This window comes from Poecilia reticulata, linkage group LG3 (genome assembly GCF_000633615.1).
Source record: "Poecilia reticulata strain Guanapo linkage group LG3, Guppy_female_1.0+MT, whole genome shotgun sequence".
Classification (NCBI taxonomy): domain Eukaryota; kingdom Metazoa; phylum Chordata; class Actinopteri; order Cyprinodontiformes; family Poeciliidae; genus Poecilia; species Poecilia reticulata.
Window position 1 is genome coordinate 24,990,469 of NC_024333.1, and position 20,929 is coordinate 25,011,397.

Consider the following 20,929-nt stretch of genomic DNA (forward strand, 5'->3'; position numbering starts at 1 on the left):
GCTTATGATGAAATGAAAATTAAAAACAGCAAGTGCTTTGCATGACCTGAATCCTAATGGAGAGAGAGAAAGAGAGAGAGAGGAGGGTGGGAGAGGGAAGAGGAGGAGAATGTGAGAGCGGGTGTCCATGGATACCAAACACACGCTTTAAAAACACACAGTAATGAGGCTCTGGGAAATCGCTGTTATTATTCTGAACAGATTCACAGCAGAGCCCATTAATAATGCATGCTGCTCCTTGTTATTCCATAACCCCTCAGTACTGCGGTCACTGTGTGTACAAATATCTCACAGCCAGGGTTGGAGTTATGGGACTGTGCAATAAAAAGGTTACATATATTTTCAAAACACCGTTATCCACACACATCATTTACAAGAATAATACACTGCTCCTCCTGTAATGGAGCTTGTGGTACTTTGAATTGGTGAATAAATAAATCCCCCCTGTAGTATGTGGTGCACTTTTATTTATTTAATTTTTTTTTTTTCTTTTCCCAAAGCAATATGATCATAGAAACATGAAGCAATCAATATCCTCCACTCATCTTTCTTCCTGTCCTCATCATTAACCAACGCTGATGAAACGCATGAAGGGCACCATGACATTAATGTGTCATTTGAGTAATGCAATCATGAAGTGACCTAATTGTCCCCCTCTCTCCCGCTGAGGTCAGTTGTTCGGCACCGTGCCGAGGATGACTAAGGAGTCAGATGTGGAAGCTGAGGGATTGTGTATTTTAATGATTTATTTGGCTCCTTTGTTGTTTTCCCGTTCACTGCACAGATACAATGCAAGTGGAACAAAAGCCCGGCTGACACTGACCATCTGACCATCGCGCCCACACTGCAGCCCCTCTCACGTGTCTGGCCACAGATGCAGAGCCGGACGCTGGGATTCGACAGCATCAACTTAAGAGAAGCACAACAAAACCCGAGTGTCTTTATGCTCCTACCGCGGCTCGGTGCCGAGACATCCGACCCTGAAAGCCCAATGTCAGGCCCACTTAACAAGAAGAAATTAAAGCTGCAGTCAAATGCTTGACTACATTTAAGGAATTCTTGACCTTGTGGTGGTGATCTTCACAGAGAAAGCTCCTGACCTCTGAGATGAATAGTAAACATTGTTTATTAGGTGGGGGTGGGCTGTGTTGTTGTGGGTTCTGCTAGGCTGCTGAACTGCTGAACTGCTGACATCCTTGACGTGTCGAAGTTTGTTTAGAGAACTTTTGACCCGTCAGGCTGAAGGAGCAGCAGCTGCAGCATCAGAGCAAAACTAGCAGCAAATTCACTTGAGTTTAGATAAATATAAATAAATAAATAAATAAATAAATAAATAAATAAATACATTATTCCTGGAGGCTGCTATGTTTTCTCTTCATTTTCGCAGATATATATGTATTTAAATTAAGCCACATTTTCCCCCCATAATAACCGGCAAAATAAAAATCACTAAATAGCCAATTTACTTTTTAAACCCCAATGATCACAAACCTAAAGTCATTGAACCCCTGCTGCAAATTAGGTTCAGTGGAAAATCACTCAGGTGTTTGAAATTAATAAATTAAGAACAAGCTAATCCTAAAGTTCTTTATTTTTTAAATTCAAAACTAAATCGCAACTTCAATTACTACTGCAGTCTCAAGGTGATTAAACTCAATTCCTCATATGAGCAAACATATGAATATTATTAGAATCAGTTGATGCATCTAWTAAAGCCCTTGGTTGGATCTAGTTGTTGCCATGACAAAACGCCACAAATACCTGAGCTGTTGACTATAGGGATTCATATCATGATTAAATGTCAAAATAAATGTCCCAAAAGTTCAGAGAAGAGATCGCTGCCTTGTAGAAACAGGGTGCTAAAACAAATTTCATCTATCAGGAAATACAGCTCAAGTTTATAGTAGAGTAGAGGAGAAAACAAAACTACAGCCAGATTCCTGGTGGTCATAAACTGCAGACTTGACATGACAGGTTTCAGTTTCCACAGTAAGTCAATCACTGAGGTCTGAATGCTCCATGCCTGAACTCCAGGATGTAACCATCCACTGACCCAAAGGCACACAGAGTTTTTCTCAAAACGTTAGAGGTTGGTTGTATAGGTTTCAGGGTTCTATTTAAGGGTGGGCAACATCTCATCATTGATCATTTATCGTGAGGCTACTTTCTCGCTATGATTGTCTCGTGTTTCATGAAGATTTTCATTCATCATTGTCGCAACGGTGATGTTTAAAACCCCCTAAGACTGTCGGGATTGTTATTTTTGACCATTTTTGTCCACTGATGGTGTATCAATAAATATGATCAATTGCAGTTAGATGCTGTTTTTTGATTGCATTTGTAATATTAGATGTATTGAAATACTTAAAACTGTTCTTGTTTGATTTGTTCATTACAAACAGCTGCAAGTTTTCATAGAGAGGGATGGTTGATTTAAAGCTCACCCGATTGTTACGCATTATTTATTTGTGTTTAAAAATGCTGCTCATATTTTTATTTCCTTGGTCATTTGCCCAGAAACCAGATGGACTGATTCAACCTTTTTATTGAACTGCCATCAGGTGAGCCCGATACGTCACACAGAAACAGTCCGTGTTCTGTTAGTCGACTGTTAATGACTAATCTTCTCTTCTGACGGGAGTAAATGATTTAACAGAATGTGTTCATCAGTATGGGATGGAAACAGATGCTAGCTTGTGTTTAGCTCATGCGAAGACATACAGAACGTTCCAAAAGGTATTTATGCAGCTCGGAGTTTTTCATAATTGTATGTAGGAGCTTTATGTCTCTCCCAGCTTTGCCAGCTCTTCTGTTCAAAATAACTAAGTCAGACAGAGTGGATGGAGTGTGTTTTGACACAGATTCTCAATTGGATTTATGTGTTAGAATGACTCAACTCCTCAAACACATCAACATACAGTCATATTGAATAAATTAGAACATGCCTTGCGAGGAGGGAGATTGTCAGATTAAAAGCGTCTTTTGAAAATAACATCTTTTAAGCAGTAGAAATATACTTTTTTATTACGTCCACATTTCTCAATTTAAAATTTGTTTTTGGCCTGATATAATATTCTTATCTGAAATGTCAAGTATTGGCTGTGGAAGTGGAAAATCATCATAATTAACAAATGAAGGCTTGGAAAACATCCGTCTATGTTAAGAATCTCTATGATATCTTTCACTTCATGAACCAGGTGACTAAAATAAGTTATATTTACAATGTCCCAGTTTATTGAATACAACTACACTTGGCTCAAATTTTTTGTAGCCTCTTGCAAGTTTTCCTTTTGGCAGCACTTATCTTACAATCAACTGGTCAGATCTGACCAGCTCTTTTTGCTACTTAAGAACAGTATTTACAAAGTGTACACTGTGTCGTTTTAGCTCCACTCCTAGTTTTTTTGCATATAGTCCAGTTTTATCTTCCACGTTTGCTGTCTCCTATTTAGTTTGTGACCATCTATAAACAAGGCGTTTTATGGTGACTACTTTACTGTTGCTACTCTTCCAAAAAGACGGGATTGCAAAGGGAACAACTAATAATGAGTCTGATGACATGTTCTCCCACCAGAGCTGTGCTTTCCTGCAGCTCCCCCAGAGCCACCATGTGTCTTACTGACTGCTTTTCAAATGAATGTAGTAATTTTCTTGAATTGTCAGTAAAAGTGGATGGCCAGACTTTGGTAATGCTGTAGTGCTATACTCTTTTTCTGTTTTTAGTTAATTGACTAAAACGCTGCAGTGGTTCAGACATTGTTCTATAACCTAATCCAATTACAGACCTTACTGATCTGCATGGTTCTGTTTGGTAAATAATGCAAACTGTTGTGGCTTTCCAAGAACAGCTGAGATTAAATTACACACCAGTCATTTATATTTACTATGTGTATGAGACTTTTAAAAGCCTCTGGCTGCAACATATTGTATTTAGTCAATAATGGGGACTGAATATTATTTTTTGGCACACCAGCCATCATTTCACCCCTTTTCACAGTTATGCACTACTTTGTATTTGTCTATCACATAAAATCCTTCTAAAACGCCTCAAAATTTGAGGTTGCTATGACAAAATGCAAAAGGGTTTGAGGGGTATAAACACTAAAACTGGACTTTTTTTCAGCTCTTTAAATATATTTGAGAAGCTTTATGCCGTCATAAAAGCACAAGCCAGACATAGAGCTGATAAACAAATCTCTATTATGCTGCTGTCAGTCATAAAGGTCATGGAATAAACATCCATAGGAAAAAGAAAACTGTTTATACTCACTTGTCTCTATAACAATAACAGCAGTAAAAAAAAAAAAAAAAAAAAAAGAGTAATGACCTGTTTTGTTTTAGCTTATTTTTCCTGAGTTTGTCGTTTTTTTTATTGCACATTGTTGAGTTTTTGCAGACCGAATGGATTTGGAACACTTTATTCTCTGTTGCATTATACAGTCACTTAAAAAAAAATACTTAGCAAGCTGTCAGCGATCTGAAAAAGCTTTCTTTATTGTGACAGATCATCATGCCCCAGAGGTTGACAGATGTCCCTGTGTTGCATGGAAATGATTGCAGTTTCTTTTTATTTGGACTTTGTTTGGTTTAAGAATGCAAAAGCTCCCGCTCCCCTCCKCTCCCCTCGCTGCCACTCSGCGATTTATTTCATCAGTGTTTTATGGGCTTTCTGTTCTGCAGAGGTTCCCAACTCTGAAATTGCCTTTTATTGCAACTTACTTAGCCTGTTAATACAGGTTATTACTGAGTCGACATGTTTCTATGGCAACAAAACTGATAAAGTGTACCAGGAGAGTGGAGTGATAGATTACATGTGCATGCTGTGTCACATCCAATTAACTCAAACTGACTGTACACCACATTATGCCACGACTTTGCAAGAAAATCAATAAACGTGGATGGTACCCAACAAGGTTCCCCCCCCTGCCTTTGCTTCTTTCTTTTCATCCCTTACGACGGCAGCAAAGCCAAGACAGATCATGCCACTAGGATGTCCCTGCTGCTACAAGAGGCAGGTGCTGTGTAGACACCATTCAAAACTTAGCCTATTCAGTCCAACTCCTCTAACGCTCCATTCATGCATAGCAAAACACCATCTGCTCCTGTTTTGCCCGGAGCAATCACAGCTGACCAAGAAAAAAAAGAAAGAAAGAAAGAAAGAAAGAGAGAGAGAGAGAGAAAAAAGAAGAAATCCATGATAACAGCTGTTGCAAAACAAAAGCCAAACAAAAGGGAGAAGGAAAAGGTTAGAGACAAGTTCAGCACCAGAAATGACTCAGTGGAGAGGACGAAGGAAAACATTTACTCTTGTTAAGAGTCTGGAGGGGGCGGGRGGAATGCCGTCCAGCGGAGAAGTGAGGAAAGGAGGTTAAACGTGAGGCGTTTTTGATCTGCAGACCAGTTAGACTTGCAGCAGCTCACGCAGGATCAGGTGATAAAAGATTCAAGCTGAGGATGATTCTTCTGCACAGCAGACTCTCGGGGTGCAGGAGCGGAGGCAAATGAGCCGTCGCACCACCCCTTCAGAGTGTTAGGATGAGCTATCTGAAGCAGATGTAGGCAAACACGAGGAACCCAGGAGAGGCACAAAGCTAACACTCCACATGCTGTATGGATATGTTGCCATTAAAATTATATATCAGAGCTGTAACCAAAAGAAGCCTCTGTCGCTACGAAATCTGTCAGAAGATGTCTGTGACTTTCTAAACTGAAAGTGATTCAATTGTGGATAACAGCMCATTTTCAGGCTATCAGAAATATATGGTGTAGTACGTTCTAATCGGTCACAGATTTATGCAAAATCATGTACGTGTAAGAAACAAGGAAAAAATGCACATAATTTCTCACATTTGAAATACAAAGCGGTACATTTCTTTAGTGTAATGCATAGGAAGACCTAAGATCTGACCTTTTACACACAATTACTTCCGACAAGAATGATTTAAATGCCTTCGCCATGATTTAAATTAACCTCTTATCCAGCCAGTGATGTCATAATCTTCAAGGTATGCATGTTTTTAAGRCCGTACTATTCTCTTGCAATGATGGTTTTTCTTTGTATATGGTCTTGGAATTTAGAAAATAATTAAAATCTATGAAATAGTCCATAATCAATGTATAATTTCCCAGAGTGTTAAAATGTGATAAATAACAGAAATAGAAACTAATCTCTTCTTCAAAGATTCAATTTGTGAGACCTTGAGTGTGTGAGGCTAMTTCCAGTCTGAAGCCTGGCATATTTCTGGTCACTCTGGGATTCATGGAAGGTGGGGAGGACCCAACCACATTCCTCCTAAATCCTCTTCTGATTTGTGATCACCCCTGGTGACGTGTTTTCCCCCAGCAGCTGTGCGAATGCTGAATCACACTGAGAAAGAGTCCAAGACATTGCAGAAGAAAATTATTAATAATCACCTTGTCAAATCTCAAATGTTTTTGCATCACATGCTTTTGTGTATTATTTTGCCAAAAATTTGTCAATTTTTGTCTTGCTTTTTCTACCCTCTTCTACCATCCCTGAGTGTCTGTCTTTGGTAATGTTTTTATTTTCTGTGTCCAGTTTGGTTCTAGAGTAATAAAAAGTGGAAAAATCCAATAACTTGAGCTGGATTAGAAAGCAACTACTGACCCCACAGACACAAAATGAGCATCAGGTCAGAAACAGCTTTGTGTTATGATTCCTCTTCATCTGAGCTCAGATTTGGACCAGAGTAAAACCTTCTTATTCTTTTCAGAAGGCGGTCTTCTCGTTGAAAGGCTGACAAATTAAAAAATATCCCTTCCTTGAATCTATACTTGTTTTTTGTTTCTCTACTTATTCCTTAAGCATTAGAGAGCAKATGCTTGAGTCATTATTTCTTGATTAAGCGTGGCTAAACTTAGTTCTAAATTAATATTACTATGATAAACATATAAAGTATGTGATCAAATATTTCCCTACTTCATATAATTCCTCCTATTGTTAGCTTATTAGATGGAAGTGATTTTTTTGAGGGGGAGAGGGGGTGGCATTCTTGACACAATAATACATGACATTAACTTAACATTTTTGGCTAATCCTGTCAAACAAGTATCCAGGAATAATTATACAACATTATTATTTAAATATCAGAATATTTAACCACTAGTGAACATACATTAATTTTACCTTGGCTCTGTAAAAAAAAAAAAAAATACACACAGTGGATGTGTGAGTGGGGCCTAAAGTTTCTGTACAGTCCTGCATTGTGATCTGATTGGCACCGGTTCCTCGACCCTGAGGGGCCCCCTGCCTGATCTGATGCCTGTCCGCTGACCTGGGGGAGGGGCCGCCGTCGTAGGTGAAAGACGTAACAGCTTGCATGCTTCCAGACCTCAGCTGCCCATGCAGGCGGGGAGTTGGAAAACCACTGTTTGAGCTGCATAGAAGTTCCACAGTGGCCACATACAAATCTGACAAGACCTCAGTGCGCAACTCAGAGGGAACAGAGCCGTTAGGTAGCAGTTTTAGTTTTCGATGGAGCAAAATCACAATGGGAGCACAGGAAACAACGKGATCTGCTCAGGCCTGTGCAGATAACCAAGTTTCATCTTATCAGGCTTTGTGCTGACTATGARCAGACCTGGGTCTAATTGCATTTTCACTAATTGAGGACATTAAAATAATTCCTTTATGYCGCAGAGCCAGATGTTTGGGTGCGTTTACTGCCTGCAAAACAAGTGAAAAAGTGCAGGAAGGTAAAGAGCATTGCAGAAACTCCCCTGCAAAGTAATTTACAGCCTKTCAGATGCCATGAACCAACAGGAAGAAGGGCCACAATAAATTCAGCACATGATTTGCAAACGTATTTTTCTTTCAATTTGACTATGAAACATGCAAATGTTTGGGGTGGCAGCCTGTTGCAGCGAGACACGGCATAGGTGGAGCTTTTATTTATAAATGGAAGTTCGCGTGGCAGTTGATAAGTTGATTTGCTTAACAAAATCTCTCCTCAACATCTTTCCAGATGACCGCTCACGCTGGCTTCTTTGTTTGCAACTCCGAAGATAAAGTTAAATACACAGAAAGCAAGCGAGCGGGGTGAAAATGTGAACATCTGCTCCGTAAGGTCACGTCCYGTGCGATGAACTCTGCAGAGCAGCTGAATGTGGCAGCACGGATGCCTGGACAGTGTACAGTAGAGACAGGACAGAGGACAGGCTCCAGCCTTTTGCCATTAGAGGTGATTTGTCTGCCAAAATGATTCCAGTCCCCAGTAGTTTTATCAGTTTAATGCCCAGGCAGCGTTCATTATTTCTGTGCCGTGAGGGTCAGCCTCTCTTCACCAGAACAAGTGTGGGTTGTGTTTCTGTCAAAGATGGAGGTTGGGGGGCGGGGGCTCGGTGCTTGACCCGCAAAGCCATTCAGCTTTCAGAGTGATCCATTGTTTGGGTCCTCTCTTTGTTTGGCTCCTGCAGAGAGCGAAGGGGCCAACTGAAGGGGAGGGAAGGTGCAGAGCTGGGGTCTTGCTGTATGCCAGGGGTCTACACTTACCCTCAGCACATTATCTCCTACAGTTCTTGCAGTCCTAAATGGCTGAACTGACAAATGTGTGTTGGGTGGATGTGTTTGGGTTCCAGCCTGATACTTAAAACGCTGTAATTTAGTCTGAATAGTGCTCTGTTTACCCAAAGAAAACATTACATTAGTTTTATGGAACTTGTAATTTTTTTTTAATTCCTGCTAGTGTTAAATGTGATATTTTATGGGTTTTGTATCACACTACATCACTGGTTCTCAAATAGTTTTTTTAACAACTACCTCCAAGATAAATACTAGCTGTCCAAAGTACCAACATACTGACAAGACATTTTAAATTAGTAATAAAACAGGATATAGACTTTTTTTGTTGGGTTTGACGACAACTCTAGATCCAGCAAGAGAAGAAATATTCTGTTTATTTGCATTTATGAAAAAACAAACTTTCTTTTATGTAGCACTAAAGGCAGCCCAAGTTTCACCTGTGGTAATAGCACTTTGAACTGCCTTGTTGCTGAAAATGTGCTATATAAATAAAATTACATTTATGACTAACCCAGAGGTCTGCAAGTAAGATGTTGGATTGTTTGTTATGTGCACCAGTTATTCGTGCCAAAAGAAAAAACATATCAGAGACAGATGACTAAAGTTCAAGTATTTGTGCATATTACGGCATTTTTGAGAAAGTTGACTGTGATAAATGATGTTTATGATGTAAATATTTTTGCTGGTATTAATTCTTAAAAGATAACGAAAGGTTTTGCTACCATATTGAATTGAAGTAACACTTTTCTTTCAGTGGTTCAGCTTTTTTGCTAAGGGACAATAATCTTAATTTTTAATTTTTCTGTTTTATATCACAAGAGGATTTTGTTGTATTTTGAGTTTTTCTTCTCATTTTTATTCTTTGAAATAATATTGAAATTTGCTTTACGATATTCAAAACACTATATAGCAATAAAACAACATAAAGCTGTTCCAGGTGATACATGCAATATTAATATTTTGAGATTTTATTTCACTACTCCACACTACCAACTATTCCCACAATTTCCAAATTGAGCCCCCAAAATCTCAAAACACAGAGGAAAATCAAGATTAATGGGGGTTCATTAAATACTAGAATATCTTCAAAAAGTTTAAATAATTTTCAATATGGAAAAAGTTGAGTGGAAGGTAAAATATACTTTTTCAAMACCTCAGCAGTGACACTGGCTGCTTGAAGTATTGATATTTAAGAAATGTTACTGCATGTGAGAAAATATTTGAAAAACTTGAAAGACATTGAAGATACAAAGTAAAAATTATTATTATTATTATTATTATTATTATTATTATTATTATTATCTGCTGGGTGTGCTGCTGTGTATTTCTAGCTCTCTTCTGGGATTGTGATTATTGGTCAGGAAAGTATTTAGACAACAAAACAGAGCAAACAAGCAAAAAACCACAAAAAAAAAAATCCCAAACACACAGGCTCAACAAAGGTTAGAGGTCACGTCAGGGTGTCTCGCATTCCTAAATCAGTAGGACTGTCTTGGTGGTATGATCTAGTCAAAGAGGGCCGTATGTCTGAAGGTGACCATATCTTTAAGGTAAAATATAAACCTATACTTTTTAATCTTAGGTTACCGTAGGAAGCAGAGTAACAATAAAGTCTGGTTAAACTTGGGTGCAATCACTTTGTATAACCAGTCTTTGAAGAGCTGGGGGATTGGTTGCTGGTAGGTCTATTTATCATACGAGTCCTAATGTGCTAATTCTGTGTTCATAATCTGAGGCAGCATCATCTATCAACTTTGGGTTGACAGGCTCCGCCCCCGCCTCTCCTTAAAATGCTGTTCACATGTGTAAGGGGGTCATTTCTTCACAATGTCCTAAATCCAGTTTTGTACCCAGGAACAATACAAATGAGCTGGCCCTGCCATTGTTGATTAATGGAAAATCACATCCCCTCAGTCTTTTTTTGGTTATTAAAGGAAGGTCTGCATTTTGGATGAATGGGGTTGGGATAAAAGATGCTCCACTCTGCACTTGTTTTGTGTCTGTTTTCAGCTCCGAAAGAGGTGGAGAGGGATGAAGGAGGACCATTTTGTTACCCACTTGCTGCAATGGCCATGGTGCTTTATTTTTTTTAGCTTCAGCTTTACATAAAAACCTTTCAACAACAAAATACCAGATAAAAGTATCTGATCTACAATGAGCTGAACAAATTTATGCAACACCATTTTCCATTTTTATTACAATTCTATGATAAAAACGCACAATCAAATGAAACCTGTGAGAAAAACGGCTCAAATTAAAGGTGACACAGCTAATTCAGCAGGCAGACATCAGACATGAGTGTTTGCTTTGACCTTTACTATGACTATAGAACAGAGTAACTCACAAGGGGAACTATATTAGAAAATAAATGAAAGGTCTCGGTGGAAAGGTCAGGACACATGTTTCTGTGATGTGGAATAAAGTCTGTTTATAGAAAGGTATGGCTGGCTGCACTGCAATAGAAAGAATCCTCAACAAACCAAGGTTTATATCAGTAAGAAAAAAAAAAACCTGCTGCATATTTTGATCATTTTGTAGAGTGAAGCTTTAACTGTTAACCTTCTTAAAGAAATCTCTTTTTACGAAGTGACTCCTAAGTTCCTTTGCATGTCAGCTTTTATGTCAGCTCATAATGAAATCAGTGGTTGTTTATTTATCAAAGTTGGCAGAAAGGCAGTGTTTACCCCAGAGCAGTTTACATTTCACTGGAGACAGAAAAAGAATCATCCCTGAAGAGAGCTGTGACAAACCATAGCAGCAAAGACCAGATGTTTCCCAAAAGTAGACGAAGATGTGCTCCAGAAAACCTAAAATAGTCTACTGGGAAAATAATTCCACACAATATAGGCTGGAAAATATAAGATAAGTAGCTGAAACTCTCACATTTTCAGATTTTATAGCAAGTAAACAAAAAAAACTTAATGTATTGAGACATAGGCAAATTTGAAGTCAACCTTTTATCTTGCAATTAGAATATGGAGGTCAGAAGAAGAGTGAAAAAGTGTTTGCTCCCTTCCTCATAGTAGTCAAACGCAACACAAGTAAACACAAAATGCAGTTTTTAAATTAACATTTTTATTACAGAGGAAGGGGAAAAAAAACTCCCAACCAGCATCAACCTGTGTGAAAACATGGCAAAAGAAATAGGAAATCAGAAAGGAAGAAAACACTTTTTTCACACCACTGCGCCTGAATGCTGGCAGAAATTTAGCATTTTGAACCCTTGTGACGAATTACAAGCAGACTAGATGCATTAATGTGTGCTTTTAAATTTCCCGTGTTGGGTGCCGGGATGTGAGGTTTCCCTGTTTCTGCTCTGAGACGGCTCTCCTCCTGACTTCCTCATCCTCACAATTTACCCTTCAGTATATGAGCTCAAATTAGAGCTGAACACTTTATCAGCACTGCTTTTGCCTTGGGTGGCTACTGTGTTATGAATAGATGACCAAGTTTACATCACTCCACATCTTTCTGTTATTTTTCTCAGCTGTCTTATACTCTCTGCTCTTCTTTCATTGTTTGTTTTACATGTTGCTTGAATGAACAGAAATGACTGTAAATATCATAAGCTGCAAGCTCGAATACACTTAAAAAATGAAAATAAAAGATTCTATATCTCCTTTCGGATGCTGCAGTACTGCTTATATAATAAAACAGTACTGGCTGAACGTTAATATTTCTGTCTGAAAATCAACGCAAGACTTTTAAAAAATTATTAAGTGGAAAATATGCTCTTTTTTAACAAAATGTGCTTATTTATACATCCCATTGCATTTCAAATGCTGACACATTAGGTCAGAGTCATTAGCATAACAATTTATACTTTGCAGCTTTTATATTATTAACTCTGCCACTTCTTAGCTTCAAGCTGAAGTAGACTAATCCTGACAATTGATGTTTAATTTAATTCTTGATAATAGAAATAGTGTTGGCAGGAACAAATTGATCTATAAAAAAATGATGTGGTCAGACAACATGCTACTTACTGGCGCTTCTTTAAAAAGAGAAAGAGAGAGAGAAAGAAACCCTGCTGTATCTAAAATTTAAATATTTTTGCTGACAACCAGCTCAAGAAAGTCAGGGAAAATGTTTCAACACCAAGGATTGTTTTAAATGACATAAAGCAAGTACTATCCAGATATCCAACATGTAATATGTATTAATAAAAATGTATCTGAAGTTATTAGGGTAATGCAATGGTGAGAAAATAGGTAAATAACAGTGTATAATTTATTCCTGAGAGACAATCCTGGTTTTAGCTCAATTAAACTTTTCCTATTTAAAGAAAAACAGCACTGCAGAGAAATTATACACTAACTGATCTATGGAGAACAGCACTTTATGATTGATGATCACGGTTGACACCATTAGAACTTAGACGTACGGAAATAAAAAAAAACATCTAAAAAATAAAAACAACAGCTAAGGCTACTGGCTCTTTAAAGAGCTAAAGCTTGACAATTTTTACAGAGTGGTCAACTTCAGCCAAATATGTTTCAACCTCTTGCTTAAGAAGCTGGCAACTAAATGTTTGACGTCTTGTGGATGACAAATAGCACATTAACTTTCACATTTTAATCTGAAATGTGCATCCAGACAGGTAAACCTTTAGTATTAAAACTAAAACAATGAGCTAAATGATGCCAAGAAATGTGACTGTAAAGCCTTCCAACACAGGATGTGTGATACATTCATACATTGTATTTTCCATTTCCATTTTATAAAGTAGATAAGTGATTTAAAAAAAACTTACCAATAAAGTTTAGTATCGTTACCATTTTAAAAGAACAGCAATCTCAATGGAAGAAATCCCAGATGGAAAACTGAATGTAGATTAGAATCAAGTGGAGGATTCTCATCTCAAAAGGTGAAAATCATAATATGCAGAATCATTATATACAGAGTGGTATAGTTATAATTCTGTCAACACATTATGGTAAGTGAAGTACATCTTCCTTTTTAACTCCAGAGTCTTAACAATAGATATAAATAGGACATTGTGGGACAGATTTAACTGGAAGGGGAAATGTTGGGTTTTACGACATGTCATTACTCTGCTTGAAACCCCTTTTTTGTTGTTCTCATTAGAAACATTTTGCAAAGCTAGCCTGCTGTGGTTGTAGTAAATATCCTCTGAAATGTTGCATGTCGTTTTTGAAATGGGCCAGTGTGTTTACTTCTCTGTCTGGTCAGACAATAAGGAATGTTTTAGTTGGGTTATAATCCCCAGCAAAGGCATCTGAACAATGGAGCAACTGGAGCAGCCATAACCAAACTTATGTTCCTTCTTCTCCCCTTTTTTTTTTACCCAGAGTGAAAAATCTGATCCATCTCTGCTATCTGGCAGCTTTACAAGGTTTCTGTTAATTACCCTTGTATTTTAAAAAAATTAATAATAATTATGTGCCATTAAATTAACTTTGTTGTGTATATTACAATTCATTTCACCTGGTGTGCAAAAATGTTGCTCAAATACAAGTTCAACTGATGTTGCTTTTACTTGTTTATTACAGCTATATCGACACTAGGGTTTGATCTGCCACTATTTAGTGGTTATACTTCTCTAAACAATTCATTAACTTGCTGGCATCTACTCACTAATCCAGTGGATACTTTGTACTGACTGGTTGTAGTTCCTGCTGTATTGGAAACATAATATATGACCGCATAGCAACAAATCTCTAGAGAAGGAAAGGTCACACTGACCACAAATCTCCTGCTTCAGTAAAATGAGATGACAAGCTGCAATTGTTGTTCAGTCTTTACCGTTTTTGTCTCTCTCTCCTTCTTTTTGCGAGTCGTAAACAGTGATTCACGGCTCTGGCTCTGACTGAGCTGATGATTTTAATTTTCTGTTTTCGGAGTAATAAACATTGACATGAGAAGGAGCCTCAGGCAGAGGCTTTTAATGAGAAAATGAAATTAGTTTTTCAGCTGACTGATCAGAAGCATTTCATACATTATAATCAAGCATTTATTTGATGTGATTTGTTATTGTGTGCGTGTCACATGTGTAAGTCGGAGTTTGGCTGTGTTTGTGCGTGCATGTAAATACATTATTCATTCTTGTGTTTTGTGTTTGCTGCTGCTTGTTATTGCAGCACCAACACACAGTTTATGATATTTTTCCACCTTTTGTAGCAGAGCTGGCTGGCTGTCTTAGTCTACGTGGTTTTGTATCTCGTCCTTCACCGTTTGTAGCCTACAGTCCACCTCAGGTAAAATTCGCTGGCCAAATGACCAATTACATCAGTTTCTCCTGTTACAGGAAATAAGGTGTGAGGGAGAGAAGCTCAGTTGTCCATAACGATAGACAGAACGTTGACACATTATGTTACATGAGAGAGAAAATGGACAAATAGGCACCAGTTCTTCCATAATTTAAAGAATCTTTTATACATCCACAACTGACATTCTGACCTTTTCTTTAAAACTGTTCACTGTTGCACAGAACTAAAGAATAACAATGTAGTTAGGTCTGTGCAATAAAAAAAATTGCAACTTTTCATCAGAACAGATAATTGCAGTAATTGTGTTCTTAGCAATACAACTCAGGCACAGTATGAGTCATCCTCACTTCAGTATCCACATGTAGACATCTTATCTTTACTTCCCTTTAAATCATTTTTAATCCAGCCTGCTGCAAGAAGCCTAAATTAGAACATCATGTTCATTAGCATGTTCTTTTTGCCGCTACTGGAGCGTTTGAAGTGTTTCCCGCTCCTTTCATTAAGTGTGGATGGAAGCTTGCGCTACTGCAAAAGTAGATCAAGTCTTTGTTAGAACAATCTGACAAAAATAGGGCAGCATGAGAAAAATTGCGGGCAACACCTGTATAGTCATGTTACATCACTCAGATCCTCAGCAAGTCTTCTTTTGATCTGATCTGGCGGTTTTGCATTTAGCTAGAAATGCAACACATTAAATGTGGCAGAAATGTGTGTCATAGTATAAGATGTTAACCTAATTATTTTTATTTATAAAATGGTGATCATTGATCCTGAAAGGTGTAGCGGTGACATCTATATCAGGTGAAATGAACCCCTGACAAAGATGTCCAACATGCTGCTGCTCCCATTATCGTGCTAAACAAATGTCAAATAAGCTGACTCCATTTTGTTTGTGCATGGCGATCAGGCAAATTGAAATCTTTCCCAAGCAGGAATTGGCCAGGAAGGTGAAGCATGATGCAACAGAGACAGGGAATTCCAAGCAGTTCTGCTTCCTCTAGAAGAAACCAAGGGCCATGTTTTCATTCAGTGAGTGAAAATAACAGGAAACAATGATGATCGAGTCTGCATTTCAATTCGGTTTGCAAAACCTGAGCTGCCAAGGTCACATATTTGTGCATGAGGTAAATGCAGTGATTTTTCTTTCAGCTTTTCCTGTGGATGTAGTTGATGTGGCTGAATGTTGTTTTTTTAATTTTTTGTAAGAGAATTGACCCACCCAAACCTACAGCTGGAAGCAACATAATGAGGTTTTCAGGGAAAACAAGAGGAGATGCATCCTAATGACCAGACAGGGCCATCAGCTGAGCAACAAGCAAGACATGAACAGATCTGCTGATATTTCTGTAACATCACAGCCAAGATAGTCACTTGAGAGACAGGATTATCCAGGAATGAACTGAGTCTGGATCGATGCCCAGCTGGTTCCTGGTTCCAACTGAAAACAAGGTTGTGTTAACTAACTACTCTAAATCAGGGTTGCTTAGCTGTAGATCCTCGAAAGCTACGGTCCTGGAACGTTTTGAAGGATTCCTTTTCCAGCACCTAAATCAAATAGCTGCATTCTCCCATCACTGTGTAAATCAGTCCAACAGGAACCCATGTATCTTAGGGATAAGGTAAGAGTCAGTGTGTTGTTAGCTTCAGATGAACTGAGTATTGTAAACATAAGATATAAACATTATCTAGCAGCATAAATAGATATTTTCGCTTGAGAAATCTAACTATGAACATGACATTTTTAGAGAATACCCTTCTGTTACACTTAATCAAAGTATGTCTATAACTAAACCCATGCTTCTACTACCAACAGAAGCCAGAGGTACTTTAAGTGGCCTGATTATATTATAATAGTTTGCAGCTGGCCCACTCTCTGGTTGAAAGTTCTCATACTACAAACATGTGTTTCCACTGATAGTCAGTATACACACACATATAATTTTTTTTTACTACACTAAATATTTCATATTTCAAATAATGTAATCTTTGAATTACTGCTAAACTGAAGACATTGAGATTATTCTCAGTATCATTTTCTTATATTTAGTGCAGTAATCTTTCACACATCATTTTTATCGCCCTGTCAACTTTTCTGTCATACATTTTTAGACCCTCTTCTTTACTGATTAATACTGCGCCTGTGTGCATTAACATGCAGACTTTTTCCCGACAACTAAATAGATCCCATGTTAATCACACTTGACTGTGTAAATAGCAGTAACAAATGTAAATGAAAGCAGACAAACTCATACGTCATAAAATGAAGTAAAACTTAAGTGTGTATAACAAGGAAACTCCCTTCCTAAACTAAAGCCTACTTTTGTGTCATTTCAGTTCAGTTTCATCATGTTTGACAATCTGAGGACTTAATTCTATTTTGTCACACTGAAGGTGGCACCTGCAAGTTTTATTTAGTGGCATGTAATAGGTCTGATAATGTATTGAAAGAATAATAACTTTAACATAATTTGTTGAAGAAAAAAATATAATTTAAAAGACTCTCAGTCAACTCATTAATTGGGAAAAAATATAATAAGTTGGAGCCTTATTTTAACAAAATCCCCTCTAACCTACTATGAGCTAAGCTGCCGTTATAAACCTCAAGGACATTTTCCTTTTACACACGAGTGTGTGCATGTTGAGAACAAATGAACATCTTGTTATACTAACAGAGGGTATAGGTAAAATGCTGAAAGAGCAAGGCTGCACATCTGGAGCAGAGAATAGCGGAACACGTGCTTAACCTGAGCCGTCTGCGCTCCTCTTTCTCTCTGCTCCGTGTACTGTACCCTGAGACGTGCCTCCTGCATGCTTCACTGGCTCTCTGAGGCCTCACTGACCATCTGCTGCAGGGATATGCTGCAACTTAGGTAAGAGGACTGCTTATTGTACCTCTCAGAGAGTTACTGCATAATCCTCGGCAATTTCTTCAAGATCTTCAAAGTTTTCAGGAGTAACTTTACATGGAAGCAGCACGACTGGGGGTTCAGCGGCTGCTGCCACATTCACTATATTGATTACCACTGAAAAATCTGAAAGTAACAGATTCATTTTTTTAGTAAGTTGTAAATGTGTATTCTGTTGACTCCTTCCATGCTACACACCTGCAATGGCTACCGCAGCAGTCTCTTTTAAGAAGCATCGTTTTCTGAGTTATATCCTAAATAAACAACTGCTCGCTCAAGAAAGGCAGATTTTCTAGAAATTTCTTCCAGTTATTCTGTTACTAGCTTTTGAGCAAAACGTTTAGAGCATATGGTTTAAAGTGAAATAAATATGAACATTTTCATCTGCAACCTTAGTTAATTATTATTTTCCAAATTAATTTTTTAATAAATATTAATTCCAAAAATGATGCACATCTCCTGTTCTTTTGAAATCATTCCTGATAGTTACTTACTGGAAAGGTAGAATTAATCCTCTAGAAGGTTTTAAATAATAACACTGATTAGATTTTTTGTAAACAAATGGGGATTATTGGGTTTAAGGTCATTAAAGTCAACTATAACGGCTGGAATATGAAACAGTATAATATGTTTTTAAGCACCTTTTTGAGGCTTTTCTGGTTTAAAAAAAAAAAAAACCCTGACAGTTGGCTCAACTGCCTTTTTTTCCCTTTTTGCCCAGAGTGGATCCGTGTGTTATTCAGTGGTTAAATTGCATGTGGAGTGGGGAACGCCAGTACAAATCATTTTCATTAGGTCCTGACCCCATCTTTGACTTTTTCATGAGCCTCTCTAAAAAGTCACAGTCGGTCAAATTAAATTTACTTGGACAAGCAGAGAAAAGGAGCACTTAATGAAAGCATGACACATAACGTCAGAGGACAAAACCAATCTGACCATTTCTCAGCATATGGTAGGTCGTCGAGAATCGGACCCGCTCTGAAAACATTTGCTGTACATTGTTCTTGAGACAGTGTTGCCTTACAACACTGTCTATTAAAGTGAACTGGACTATAACTGAGTGGCTCTACATTTTTACTACTTTCACGCACTAAAACCCAAATGTTATGTTGCCCGAGGTATAAACAGATGAGTGCTGTACATAACACCCTATTTGCATTACATTTTGCTCTGCCTGCTCCGCTTAAGGAGAAAACTTCAGCATCTACCACTGGGAAACATAGACAGAGCTGATATCATGCCAAGCATGCCCCACCATTTATAACAGTCTGTCTGGGTATGCTTAAATCCATTGATACGTTTGCCTGTTGCCTGGCAACACAGACCATGTTTGTTTGGACTTTTAAAGCCATGGTTGGTGCTCCTTAATGGCTTAGAAAGCTTAAAGCTGCAGCAACCCATCCATTAAATACCACAGGAACAATACAATAACTGGAAAATAATTACTGTAGAGGTCACAGCATTAACTCAGCCTGTAAAACAGAATAGAATATATCTTCTGCGAGCTTTAAAACACTGGAGGCTAAGCAGAAAAAAAGGGCTTTCGTCCACTGGAGAATGAATAAGGTCAGTGATTATTTTAGCATCTGCCCATTTAATTTGAAGAGCTCTTATGCACAAATGGAACCTTTGACCCGTCAGTGATTATTAACATCTGCAAGTTTTATTGCAGGATCACTATTTTCCTACATCTACCATACATACTTGGTTGTATTTTATCGTAATGTTTGCAGTAAGAACAGTTTTTTTTTTCTCTGCTTTACCAGACAGGGTTTCAAAAAGAGGAATGTTTATTGAAAAGATGTTTTATTGCATTATAGAGTCATGATATCAACAAACCTCTGTAGTTTCAAAATATTTCTCTTCTTTAGATCAAATTAAAATATGAAACACTGTGATTTTGAAAATTATACCTCCACTATTATTTGGTTTAAAGTTAACAGTAACCCACTGGTAACAATTATCCAGCTGCTCCTCTGTTTTAATCCCACAGAAAAAGTAACGTGAAACCAATAAACAGCAGGGCACCGGGGCTGGACGACATGCAACACCTAACACCAGTAATTTACAGATTTACTGTTAAATAAAATACAGGACACACCAATATAACTCAACTATAACGCTGCTGTCACCTTGTTTTCTAGTGATGGGAAGTCTGGTTCTCTGGGCTCTCTTGGATCAGTCCTCTACCAATATTTGACTCCCAAATAGCTCTTTATTTACTATCACTCCAAATGTTGAATTTTTGCTTTTTAAAGTATTATGAATGGTTTGTGTTGGTAAATAGTGTAATCATTCCTATTTTGATTGTTTTTCATACCTACACCCAACTAACTCTCCAAAAATTAAATATCAATAATCAGAGTGCTCCCAGTAGTCGGTTATTAACTGAGTTATTCAGAAATAGGTCATTTCTTAGCTTCAAGCCTCTCACATGCTGAGGTGGGTTCAGTTCCTGCAAAGTGTAGCAAGTGTTTAACTGATTTCTAAATCAATGTCAGTAAAATGTGAAGAAAGGAGATGCTATAATTTCTATATATTCATGACATATTTGTATGTTATTAAAAAATAACTTAGATATGCAATAGCGCTATAGGTGCACTTGTAAGTTGTAAATTTACAGTAACTTGATATAAATGGATTTTTCTCTTAAATGTGAAAAGACAAAAGTCGAAGGTAACACGCCCTACATTGCCTCAACATTATTTTACTTCTGCTAAAACAGTCATTTTACTGTTAAATAGCTAAATCTGTCAGACTCTGCCATACTCAGTGACCTCCCTATAGTTGTACTCAACCTGAGTTGATTTGGAAGTAACTTTAGTCGCAGTGTACAAAAGTGCTAACACTAAACAGTAGCTCTCAGCAGGTAGCTAAGACACAGACACCTATTGAACCTTTTGGTCTCCTGAGCTTCCACAGTTGTGCACAGGTACCAAGATTTGCAGAGTACGTGTCAGTGTGTGTGTACGTGTGTGTGTGTCACACTGTTGCAACCCACCAGCCTATTTGTGCACCTGTTTGAGACCAGAGCCATGAAACTAAATCCCACATGGCGTTTTGAGAGTGGAACAATAGTAGACCTGTGACCCTGAGCAAGACAAAAGGAAGGCCTCGACAGTCACATCAGAGCACAGAAAACTCGTTTTATCCAGGTTGCAACCTGATTTCCAAGAAATTACATTCATATGCAACTGTTTTGCATTAGTAATTCTCTTACCACAAGACATTCTGAAACTTGATGCTTATGC